Source organism: Crassostrea angulata, chromosome 8 (genome assembly GCF_025612915.1).
Source record: "Crassostrea angulata isolate pt1a10 chromosome 8, ASM2561291v2, whole genome shotgun sequence".
Classification (NCBI taxonomy): Eukaryota; Metazoa; Mollusca; class Bivalvia; order Ostreida; family Ostreidae; genus Magallana; species Magallana angulata.
The window spans coordinates 45,434,836-45,446,448 of NC_069118.1; the positions used below are offsets into that span (position 1 = coordinate 45,434,836).

General features: G+C 30.6%; 3 non-coding genes across 3 annotated transcripts; all 3 read right to left on the reverse strand.

Moving 5' to 3' along the window:
- Positions 1-72, reverse strand: Trnae-uuc (transfer RNA glutamic acid (anticodon UUC)). Its single transcript has one exon. It is a non-coding gene; the product is annotated as a tRNA-Glu (tRNA).
- Positions 73-7,031: 6,959 nt separating this feature from the next.
- On the reverse strand, positions 7,032-7,103 carry Trnae-uuc (transfer RNA glutamic acid (anticodon UUC)). The gene has a single exon. It is a non-coding gene; the product is annotated as a tRNA-Glu (tRNA).
- A 3,774-nt stretch (positions 7,104-10,877) lies between these two features.
- Trnae-uuc (transfer RNA glutamic acid (anticodon UUC)) lies at positions 10,878-10,949 on the reverse strand. The gene has a single exon. It is a non-coding gene; the product is annotated as a tRNA-Glu (tRNA).
- Positions 10,950-11,613: the final 664 nt, after the last annotated feature.

An 11,613-nucleotide genomic window follows, 5' to 3' on the forward strand; every position in this document is an offset into this window, starting at 1 on the left:
TTCCGATGCCGGGAATCGAACCCGGGCCGCCTGGGTGAAAACCAGGAATCCTAACCACTAGACCACATCGGACTATATCAACACCTAATTAGCAATTGACATTGCATCTTAATTAGGGTATCTATTGTATTGTACAAATAGATTTTCGTGATATATGCTTTGCTTACAGTTGGCACCCAGATCATATACAGGCAGATAGTTGCTTTTTATCTGAATAAATTTTCCTATCCAAAAGAAATTTTAAAAAATAATTGAAAAACATATTCCTTAAAAAACATACATTGTTTTTCTTTTTAGACATTGTTTATAAAGCTTTCGTTCGTTAAGCTTGATTATGTATCTCGAATAACGAAGCAAATTGTGCCTCTATTTTTAGTTTAATGTTTTTAAGGCAATCAAAAATCGACATTTTCAAGTATAGAAAGCGAAGCTAAGAGAATGTATCGAGTACTGATTGGACACAATTATTTATAAATCTTTGCATGAATGTCCTATGAACCATTCATTGAAAGACATTATGAGCAAAAACTACTGTCAATGCAGGAATCAGCTCAATCCTATTGTTTGGTTTGTGTTACAATACGTGATTTTGTTCTGAAGTTCATTTTTTGTTCTAAAATCAATCTACTTTTAGCTAGAAATGACCACTTGAAGGCATATTTAGATAATTTAAGTGTCCTTGATTTTTTTTTTAAAAAATCGTTTGTATTGAAGAAAAAAACCCGCTGTAATATTAGTAATCTGTTAGTACAGTTTTGTTAAACTTAGATTGGTATGAATAAATCCGTATTTCTAATGAAAATCTAGATTTTCTCTCATATTTGATATTTGTACACAATATTCTGATCCTTGTCTAGTATTCTAGGCGGGGTTTCCTATCCAATTAAAATAACAATAAACCAAAATCTGATCCTAAAAATAAACAATTTTTCCGTATGAAAGCCACAAATCAGCAAATTGAAATCGTACGTATCATTTACTGATACTCTACAGGAGAGTTCGACGTACACAACTGCAGTGGGACAGAGTAACAAAATCAATGACGACAGACTGTTTAATGTATCCAGCCAAAGCCATTTCTATATTGTTATACTTTCATGTTAAATACTGAAATCTGATTGGTTTAGACGCATTTCATAATTTGCTCTATTACCCTCAGCGTTAGCAACGCACTTAACAACGGGTAACATTAAAAATTGTTACATGCGCGAAAATTATGCGCGCACGGTTCGCCGTAGAATTCACGTTATTCCTATGTAAAAGCAGTTAAGTTTTCTTTAAAATAAAGACATTCAGTATAACAAAATAAATAGTGCCTGTTTTGGAGGATAACAGTTGAAATTGACACCCCTCGAAAACCATTGTCAACCTCCGCTTCGCGTCGGTTGACAATGGTTTCTCGGGGTGTCAATTTCAACTGTTACCCTCCAAAACAGGCACTATTTATATATGAGTGCATTACGTTTTTTGTGGAATTTAGAAAAACGTGAAAACGTTACCTCGCTGCACTCTGAAAGCCATTGACTCACAAGGAATGTCAATACACTGGAGCAAAATGTATGTACAAAACAAAAATTCCAACATTTGTTTTTGTAAGCTTGTTTATATATGGACAACTAAATTAATACAGGACTGTGAGATTACTTAAAAAGATGATCATGCACAGAGAAAGATGAACTTTATACATGAAGTTTTCTAGACGTACGCAAAAAATAAAAGGGTAGTCCCAAACGGTAGTTCTTGTTTGTAAGATGTGCATGAACTCCAAATTGGTACCAAAATACACTCTGTCATAAAAAGTGACTTGTTTTGAAATTGTGTACATTATTTAGATGTTGAAAATATAAATACATTGAAAAGGATTCGGTATCCATTGTTTAGGGAAAATTATAGAGAAGAGAATATACCTGTTTATTTGAAAGATGTGCTTTAATTTATAAATTCAAAACTTGTTTATGGTTTAGTTATATTGCATTCAAAGTTGCGCTCTTCATATCTAACCGATTTTCTGAGTAAACGTAATCTAGACATGCACGTTTACGTTAACATAACGAGGGTCATCTCAGACATGCATTACCGGATCGAAATTTCTGCAGTTGTTCCTTTGGATATCGCAAATTATAAGATTTAAGGATCAATAGATGTTACTCGCTAATGACTGTTAATGTCAAGTTATGACCGACATCAATCACATCTTAGAAGTACACGTGAGGATATCTTAAAGGTTTTGGTGAGGGACTCGCGCTACTACTAGTTATTAACAGCAGGGTTTGTCCTTATCAATAAAATGAAAGCAAAGACGCTTAGAGTTGCCTTTGATCGTTCACAATTTTTATATAAAGAAGCTTCAACAAGTCGTGAAATGAAATATTAGTTTATGAATCATAGATTGGGTTATCGGAACTGCCAATGATGCGAGACAACTGGTGATGACTATGCTAAGGCATGACTTGATGTCTATGATTTGTGATCGAATCCACCAAACGCGATCCGTCATATTAATAACATGAACTAAATCAGTGGTCATATCCTCATTTGATTATCTTGGTTCTCGTTATTACAACGATTGCGAGTCCTAAAACGGACATTTGTTTGGACCAGCAATCGGATCGGCATGGGAAGAAATACTCATCAAAAACAAAATGAAAATTTACCTCTTTTTACAAATTGCTGGTCACCCCCCTCCCCCCCCCCCAAAAAAATATTACACCTTACGGATGACAATATAATTAAATCCCTTTAACGATCTTATATAAAATTTTAGTTTCAAGTAGCTTGTATTTTTTCCAACATTCATTATTTGAAATATCAAAATATATCAAAATAAAATGAGATTAAACTGAAATTGTCATATGTATTAGCAAGAGCTCATTTCGCTTCATTGAGATTAACATGTTTAAACGAAAAAAATCCATCATTAAATGTACCTCATTTTATTACGTTATGTTCATCAAAATTAAAAAATAATCAATTGAACTTGTCGTTCCTATTTTAACAGCATACATTGAACCATCCTTGCTTTCGAAATAAATGCTGAAGAACTGTGATACAAACTATGTTTTCAAATGTAATCATTAGATATGTAATTGTAAATACGTTATTTTTATTATTATATTATTTGGTGAGTTTCATGTTGAAAAACAACCAATTTGAAAAAAAAAGTTTAATAGTATACAGAGCATTTCTTCGCACAATGATTTTGAAAGATTCTAGCTGTAAAGATGTTACTTCTGTATAATAATGTAAGAACTGTGAACACTAGAGCCCGTTCCCCGCCTACATTTTACATCGAAATATTTCGAAATTTCTGTCAGATATTCAAAAACAAATTTATCTTCCAAAAAGTATGATCAAATCCTAATTGATTTATATCAAAATAAAAATTTGTAGTCAAATTATTAATTTTTAAACAAAAGTTTTGCTTACGGGGGGTATAAAAAATTCATTGAAATCGATCTCTATGAGTGAAGAAAATATTATTTAGCGGCCGATATGTGCATAAAAACTTAAAAATCTCATGTTTATGTTACATATTAAAGTAAACTTTCATTTCCATTCATATCTATGTCTAGGCGAGCCAAGTAAATGAACGAAGTTGTAAAAAAGGAGTCAAGAGATTTGAAGAAAAAAAACATTGATTTCCAAAGTGTGTTAAATGGAATATTGAGTTACCAGGAAAAAAACTGAAACAGTAGGTACTATGACTATTATCAGCTAAATATATTAAAACTGGTGTGTGTTAAGTGTCGAATGTGTGTGTTCTCAACATTTTTACTACAGCTCATTAATTAAAATTACACGTTAATGATCCAGTGCACTGAAAAAAATAATAATAAATGTTAGAAAACAGTGGCCCTTTTCACAATTAAACTTAAATCTAAGATAAACATTTCACAACCCTGTAAGTTTTCGTTTAATAGAGATATTCTTTTTTTATAAAATATTATTTACAATATTGTCAAATAAGAGTTTTTGTGATATTTAACAGCGTAGATACTTTTTGAAGAAATGGAAAATAGTGTGTTTAATCGTAAGATTTTTTTGTGAAAGGGGCTGCAGTTCTTCATATTACTATAAGCAATTTGTATTAAGAGAGCTCGTTGGTCATGGCCAATTGCAGACTATATCTACCTCCTTATGAAAGAGAGCTCTGAGTAAAAATTTTTCACAAATTCTAAATCTAATTGGATCTATATTACTAAATGTTGGTTTGTGGCCAAATATGTCATGTAAAAGTTAACTAAAAATCAAATGGTTATTTGCTGACTAAACAGCCTTCTTGAAATAAGACTTTGGTCCATGATTATTTGAAAATAAAGTTTCATCGTAAAACGAAAATTTGAAAAAAGTACTTTTCATAAGAATATAAGCGAAAAGGGCAGTGGAATCGAATATTATTTAGTGCTGAAAGTCAATTTAAGATTTAAAATATTTGGTACAAGCATAATTTTATTAGACTCTCTTGCATTGCCAAATAATGCAACCACGCAGAAATAAACTCTCAAGCTGTAGTCGGATTAAATTTTTTTTTACAACTAAGAAGGCAACAGATAGTCGATAGATTTGGCATTCGATTATTACGAATTTTTCAACCTTAAGATCTCAGTTTTCTAAGGTTTTTTTTGTTCTAAAAGTTGTAACCATTGTGTAATTTAGGTCCCAGTTGCTGAAGATTTTTTAATGCTCTATTATACTTTTTAAGAGTCTAGTACCTACTTCCTGAAACGTTCAAATACTGACATTGTGTTATGAAGGCGTATTTCTAATATAAGCGGTAATTAATCCAAGTTGTTGATTATTGAATTTTTTTCCCCATTATACTTCAACAAGACAAAGAGGACAAAATATGGAGCATAGAACCGCCTTGAGATTATCAAAACGCTTCAGTTTGTATCAATATGCTTTAAGTGCCGTGCATAATTCAGCGTTCAAATTTGTAAAATTAAAAAAAAAAATTATGAATGAGAACGGATGATGACAATTTGATTTGTCTTTTTTGTCAGTCTAAATTTTATCTGAATTTAGACATGCTATGCAACTATATTTCGCTCGTGCTCTTCGTAAAATTAAATAACTTTATTGTTTCTAAGATATCTTTCTTTAAGGAATAAGGAATTACCTTTTTTGGTATTAGAAGGTGATCAAATCATGTCGGGCTGATCAAATCAATAAAGCTGAAAGGGCTTTATGATATACTTTTATTTAATCTGTTATTCATTTTCGAAAATTTACAAAGAAAAAAATCTTTTTTTGGAATGTATTTCGGTCTGTAGACATATGCCCCCCCCCCCCCCCCCGTGACACAACAAATCCCTTGGTATAAATATGCTCAATAGCAATATATAAAACCCCTCAAAAGGAATTTTTGTTTAACCCCCGGGGGGGGGGGGGTGTTTAAAAAAACATTTCTGTTTTCCGTTATTTTCTATTATGAAATGAGTTATTTTAACCCAAAATACAAAGTTATCTCTCTTTGTTTGACCAAATCATTTATATTTAATGAAAATATACGTATATGTTCACATTATTATAAAAAATAACTTTAATTAGACAATTTTCAAAAAAATGACTTTTTAGTTAGGCGGCTAGACAATGCTATCGTTCGCAGTTCTTTCAGAAAATGATTGCACTCAACTAGTTATGCAAACATCTCAGTTCCGATGCCGCCTGGGTGAAAACCAGGAATCCTAACCACTAGACCACATCGGAATATGTATGAAATTAATAACATAATGAAATTTTACATACACGTATGTATAAAAGTATTGATTTTAAAGATTTAGAAAAATGTCAATTTAACAAAGTAATGTAAAGAAATTATGCTTTTTTCCGTACAGAAGTTTACAAGTGTTCAAAAAATGTTTTTCTTTTTAAATGATTGTGTGCTTTTTAAAAATATTTTTGGTGAATCAAACCATATATATGTACGCTACGGAATATGTAAACTAACAAAACAGGGTTCAAACTTTGATTGATATGAACAAAATTGTGATATGATACATGCATTACAATTATTTAAAACCTATTAGTAATTCTTGTAGAATTATATACTTACATGTACGTATTCTGAAACAATCATAAATAGCTGACTCTGTTTCTTCCAAAATGCAAAAGAACTTTAAAGACAACAATGCCATTTTTGAACTACATTTGTGCTTTGAGCTATACTATCAACTTTTATACGTATAAATCAGTACATTAAAACCATGTCTTTTGTTTATGTTGTTTAAATTCGCCCCTTTTGTTCTTTCTAATTCTGCATCATTTTTTCTAATTTTTTCCTTATAGTTTTTATATTTATTACTAATTCAATACAGCTTTTTCTTTGTAGTTTTTGTTGAAAGTAGAAAAAGCGAGCTAACTCTGATAAAGTTTCGGCGCATGACTCGCAGACTCGGCGAGATGTTCAAGAAAACAAATTTATAATAATAAAGTTTATAATTTTATTTATAATTAATTTATAATAATTTTATAATAAATATAAAAACATATGCATGTTATTAATATGATGAATGATGAAACATGATGTATGAATTATCAGATCACTCCACCATTTATATTGATAAATTAAGAACTTTTTATATTTGAGACGTGAGACTTTAAATATTGAATTAATGTATGCGAGTCATCAATATGTTCAAATCAAAATAAAAAAAACACATCTTTATACAAATATATTGTAGCCAATATGTATAACCTTATTCTGTACTGCTTTTAGACAGATATTAATTTTTTAAAAATTTCACCTTTCATCCAAAAAAGTTAGACATTTTTTTTTTGAAGACATTGTTGTCTTTTTAGTCATTTAACGTTGATATTCTACTTAGATAACGCATGTTCCGTTTATAACGGGAAACCAGTTTTCCAGGTCCTAATCTGAAGGTTTTGTATAAAGTAAATTTGTTTATAATGATCATTATAACTAAAATCCTTTAAACAGACACTTAATGCGTTTGGAATACTCTTCATAAACTCTTAAAAATATCTGTATAAAATTTTTTTTATAAAACAAATATTTTTAAAATTATCAGTTTCGATGCCGGGAATCGAACCCGGGCCGCCTGGGTGAAAACCAGGAATCCTAACCACTAGACCACATCGGAATGTGTCTGCACTTATTTAGCAATGGACATTCCATCTCAGTTAGGGTATCTATTGTACTTACTATTAAATAATAAAGTACAAGTAGATTTTTGCGAGATATGCTTTGTTTAGAGTTAGCACAGAATCTATCAGTCATCCTGAAATAAAACAAGTCAGAATCCGTAGTTATTCGATAGTGAAAACCAGGAATCCTAACCACTAGATCACATCGGAATATTCAAATTGAGAATTCATCTCATATTTCATCTCAATAAGAGTAGGCTATCTATAATTGCATTTACTAATTAATAATATTTTAGAAATTGATTTTTCGAGATATATGCTTTGTTTACAGCTGACACTCAGTTCACGTTTAAATACATGTATCAACATTGCTTTTTATCTATCAAAACATGTCAGAAACCGTTCATAATCCATTGTCTATTATTGTATATTCTTTTGAAATGTGGACAGGCATAGCCAACATCCACTTCTCTTCGTAATCCCTTATATTTTGATTCTGGAAAACTTGTAAATGTCGAAACCTACGCTTTAACCCATGTTTCGACTCCAGTTTCCATGAATTTTCGTAACAGACCTATTAAGAAAATGTACCATTTTTTTTAATTCAGTAGTTTTAGAGCACTGTTACTTTTGTTTCCTAATTTTCAGTACAGATCAAACATCCAAATAGTATGAGTATTAGAATATTTTCATGTTAATCTGCGAAACTAATTTGAACAATATTTTTATATTTTTCTTGATATAATTTGGCATACTTAGCTTATATTTATAGAAGTCAAGAAAAAAATTAATCTTTATTTCCAAATGGTTTTCGGATGATTGACATTACAAGTATTTCAGGTGCCAACATCTTCAATTAGGTACGTGAAAGAGTAAGTCTGAAAATAAACACACATGATTTTCAGCCGTACTGTCTCTTTAAAGCAATCAGAAATGGCTATTTCATGTAGAGAAAACGAAACTAACAGAAAGTGTCGAGTTCTGCTTGGTTACGATAAAACTGCATGATTTTTTTCTGACTCGTTCATTGAAGGACATAATGAGCACAGCTACTGTCTACGCATCCCATTGTTTGAATTTGGTTCGTATTACAATATGTGATTAAATTCCTGAAGTTAATTTTATAGTTTATTATTCAAAAACCCAGTTAACGTTTATAGTTCACAAATAGATAATTTAGAAATGACCACTTGAAGACACCATTTGGATCCTTTCAAGTGTCCTTGACTATTTTGAACGTTTTTATTAAAGAAAAATCCGCTTTATTATTCGTCATCTATTAGTACAAATATGTTTCCTTTTGTTAGACTTAGGTTGATAATTCTCCGTAAATCTATCTAATGAACATTCCAGGTCTTTTCTTATATTCGACCTTTCCACACAACATACAATCTGATTTCTCGTCTAGCTATCTTGTAAGGGTTTCCTATTCACCGATTGCAATTTCAGTAGACCAGAGTCCTATCTAAAAATAAATTAATTTTCCGTATGAAAGCCATAAAGCAAGATATTGAAATCGTACAAATCATTTACCGAGTCTCTACAAGAAAGGTAGATGTACACAATTGCAGTGGGATAAAGTAACAAAATCAATTAGGACAGACTGTTTAATGTATTCAGCAAAAGCCATTTTTATATGAGTGCATTCCATTCTTTTGTCGAACTTAGGATATGTGAAAACGATGCCTGGCTGCACTCGGCAATTCATGAAAACGCAAGGAATGTTAATATGCATATGCAATACGTATGTAGCAAACAACAAAAATTGCAACATTTCTTCTTGTCAGCTTGTTCATATATAGACAACTAAACGAATACATGACTGTAAAATTAGTCTTAATAATGTTTATGCACAGAGGCAGATATTTAATATATACGCAAATTTTACACATGAAGTTAAAAGTTGAAGTCGTTGATAAGTTAAAGTTTTCAAATATTTTTGTTGTTTTATTCTGGACTGTACGCAGAAAATAAGAGGACAGCTTCAGACAGTCTGTAGTTCTTGCTTGTAAAATGCGCATATATTCAAAACTGGTACCAAAATTTTCTTTCACATAAAAAGTGATTTATTTTAAAATTGTACATTATCTGGAAGTTGAAAAAATATAAAAACATGGAAAAGAAATTGCTACCCACTGCGCATGCTTCGGACAAATTATTGAAATGAGAATTTGCATGGGTTTTTTTGCAATATGTGCTTCAATTTATCAATCAGATCTTGTTTAGGTTAGTAATCTGATTATGTTTGGTTATATTACAATTGTAGTTGCGACCTTCATATCTAACCGATTTTCTAAGTTCTAAAGTAAACGTAGTCCAGGCAGACATGTTAACGTATACAGAACGAAGTCATCTTACACATGCATCATCGGGTCGAGATGTCTGCAATTGTGTCTATGGATATCATTGATAGCGAAATAAAAACAATCAATACATATACATGTACCTGATGCATGACTGTTTGTGTAAAGTTATTGCCCACATCAATCAAATCTTATAGGTACACGATAGTATATTTTGAAGGTTTTGCTGAGAAACTGTACGTTCCCTTGCGCCACTACTGGTTACATGTATTAACAGCAGAATCATCAATAAAATGAAAGCGAAGACGTTTAGGGTTCCATTTTTAATTGTCCAACAATTTTTATTTAAAGAAGCTTCAACAAGTCAAGGAATGCCGTATCTGTTAATGAATCATGAACAGGGCTAGCGGAGCTGCCGATGTTGCGAGAAAACAGGTTCTTTACAAGTCTGATTAATGCGCGATACCTATTATGTAAATAACCTAATAGGTTCAAAGTTTGAGTTATATAAATATGATTGTGATATAAGATATTTATGTAATTTACAACTGTCAAAACATGGCCGTGACATTTGTAGAAGTATGTGATATATGTACACACTTTGAAATAATGACATAACGAATTACTCTTCTTCAATCAAAATGCAATAGAAGTTTCTAAGCAAAAAGTTCCTTTTTTAACCACATTTTTGCCTTGAGCTTTACTATCATCTTTTAAATCATGTCATTTTGTTAATGTTATGGTATGTTGTTCTAGTTCGATTTTTTTGTAATTACTAATTTTGCATCATTTGTTCACTATTTTAAAAAATAATTAGTAGTTATTTGGGTAATACAAGTTCCTGTGTGTAGTATTTGTTGAAAGTGGCTAAAGCTTACATACTTTCATATAGTTTCAGCGCATAAATTACAGGCTCGCTGGGATAAATAAGAGAACTTTCAAAATATTTCTTGACAAAAGAAACTAAAGGAAATACCTATGCATGTGTTATCTATCTTATGATTGTTCAAGTAAAAAATGATGTAATAATTACTAGTTCACTTCACCATTAAAACTGTAGAATAAATCAATTTTTTACTTTGTGACATAGACTTTCAGAATATTAGATTTAACGTCGATGAGTCAACAATTAGTTAGGCAAATATTACAAAAAAACCTCTTACATTTATCCAAAATAAGTAGATAATAATTTCCTTAAAAGGCTGATGTGTAAGCTTTCTAGTTATTAAACGTGTATATTATACTTTAATAACGTATGTTTCAGTAATATCGGTTTTAAAACGTGATAGTTTCGTATAATGAAATTCTGGTCTTACTAATCATCTTTAATAAAATCTGATAAACATATTGTGAAATATTTTGAAATTCTTTCTTACGGATTCACTGATAACTTTAGAGGATCATGATTGTAACAGCAATATATAAAATGTTTGAAAAATTATATGATTTGAATTATAAAAAAATCAGTTCCGATGCCGGGAATCGAACCCGGGCCGCCTGGGTGAAAACCAGGAATCCTAACCACTAGACCACATCGGAATATATGAAAGCCTAGTATGCGACTGTCCATCTCAGTTAGGATACCTACTGTAGTTTGTCACATAAAATTGTGCAAATAGATTTTTGAGAGATATGTTTTTTTTTTACACTCGACACAAAAATCACGTTTTGATATCATCATTGTTTACAGTTACATGAATTAGACAAATAGTTGCATTCTATCTATAAGTCATCATGAAATAAGAACATTTTCCATAGTCGATATCAGTGGTGAAATGCAATGTATAAAGAAAACCTAAAATTACCTATTTTAATTGTTTTATTTCAAATTTAATTTAAGACATATCCAGTTAAATCAATTTCATATATATTATTATACATGTATAAGTACATTTCGGTTATGTACTTATTTGATTTAAGGTATTCAATGTATCAGGAAGGAATATTGAACAATTTTGAATCATTTTTAACTAATATGTATTGCTAGATAACAAAATATCTACGTTAAATGGTTAATTTAATTTCATATTCTAATAAAAAGAAAGTTTATGCATATATTAACCAAGACCGCTTTACGAATTTTAAGGTAATTTTTACAATATCTAATTGAAACATATGTTGCCCATATACTTCAATGCAAAATTCAAGGTGTAATTAATTGGACTACATATGTATAATCAAATTTTGAAATTTCTATTAAAGA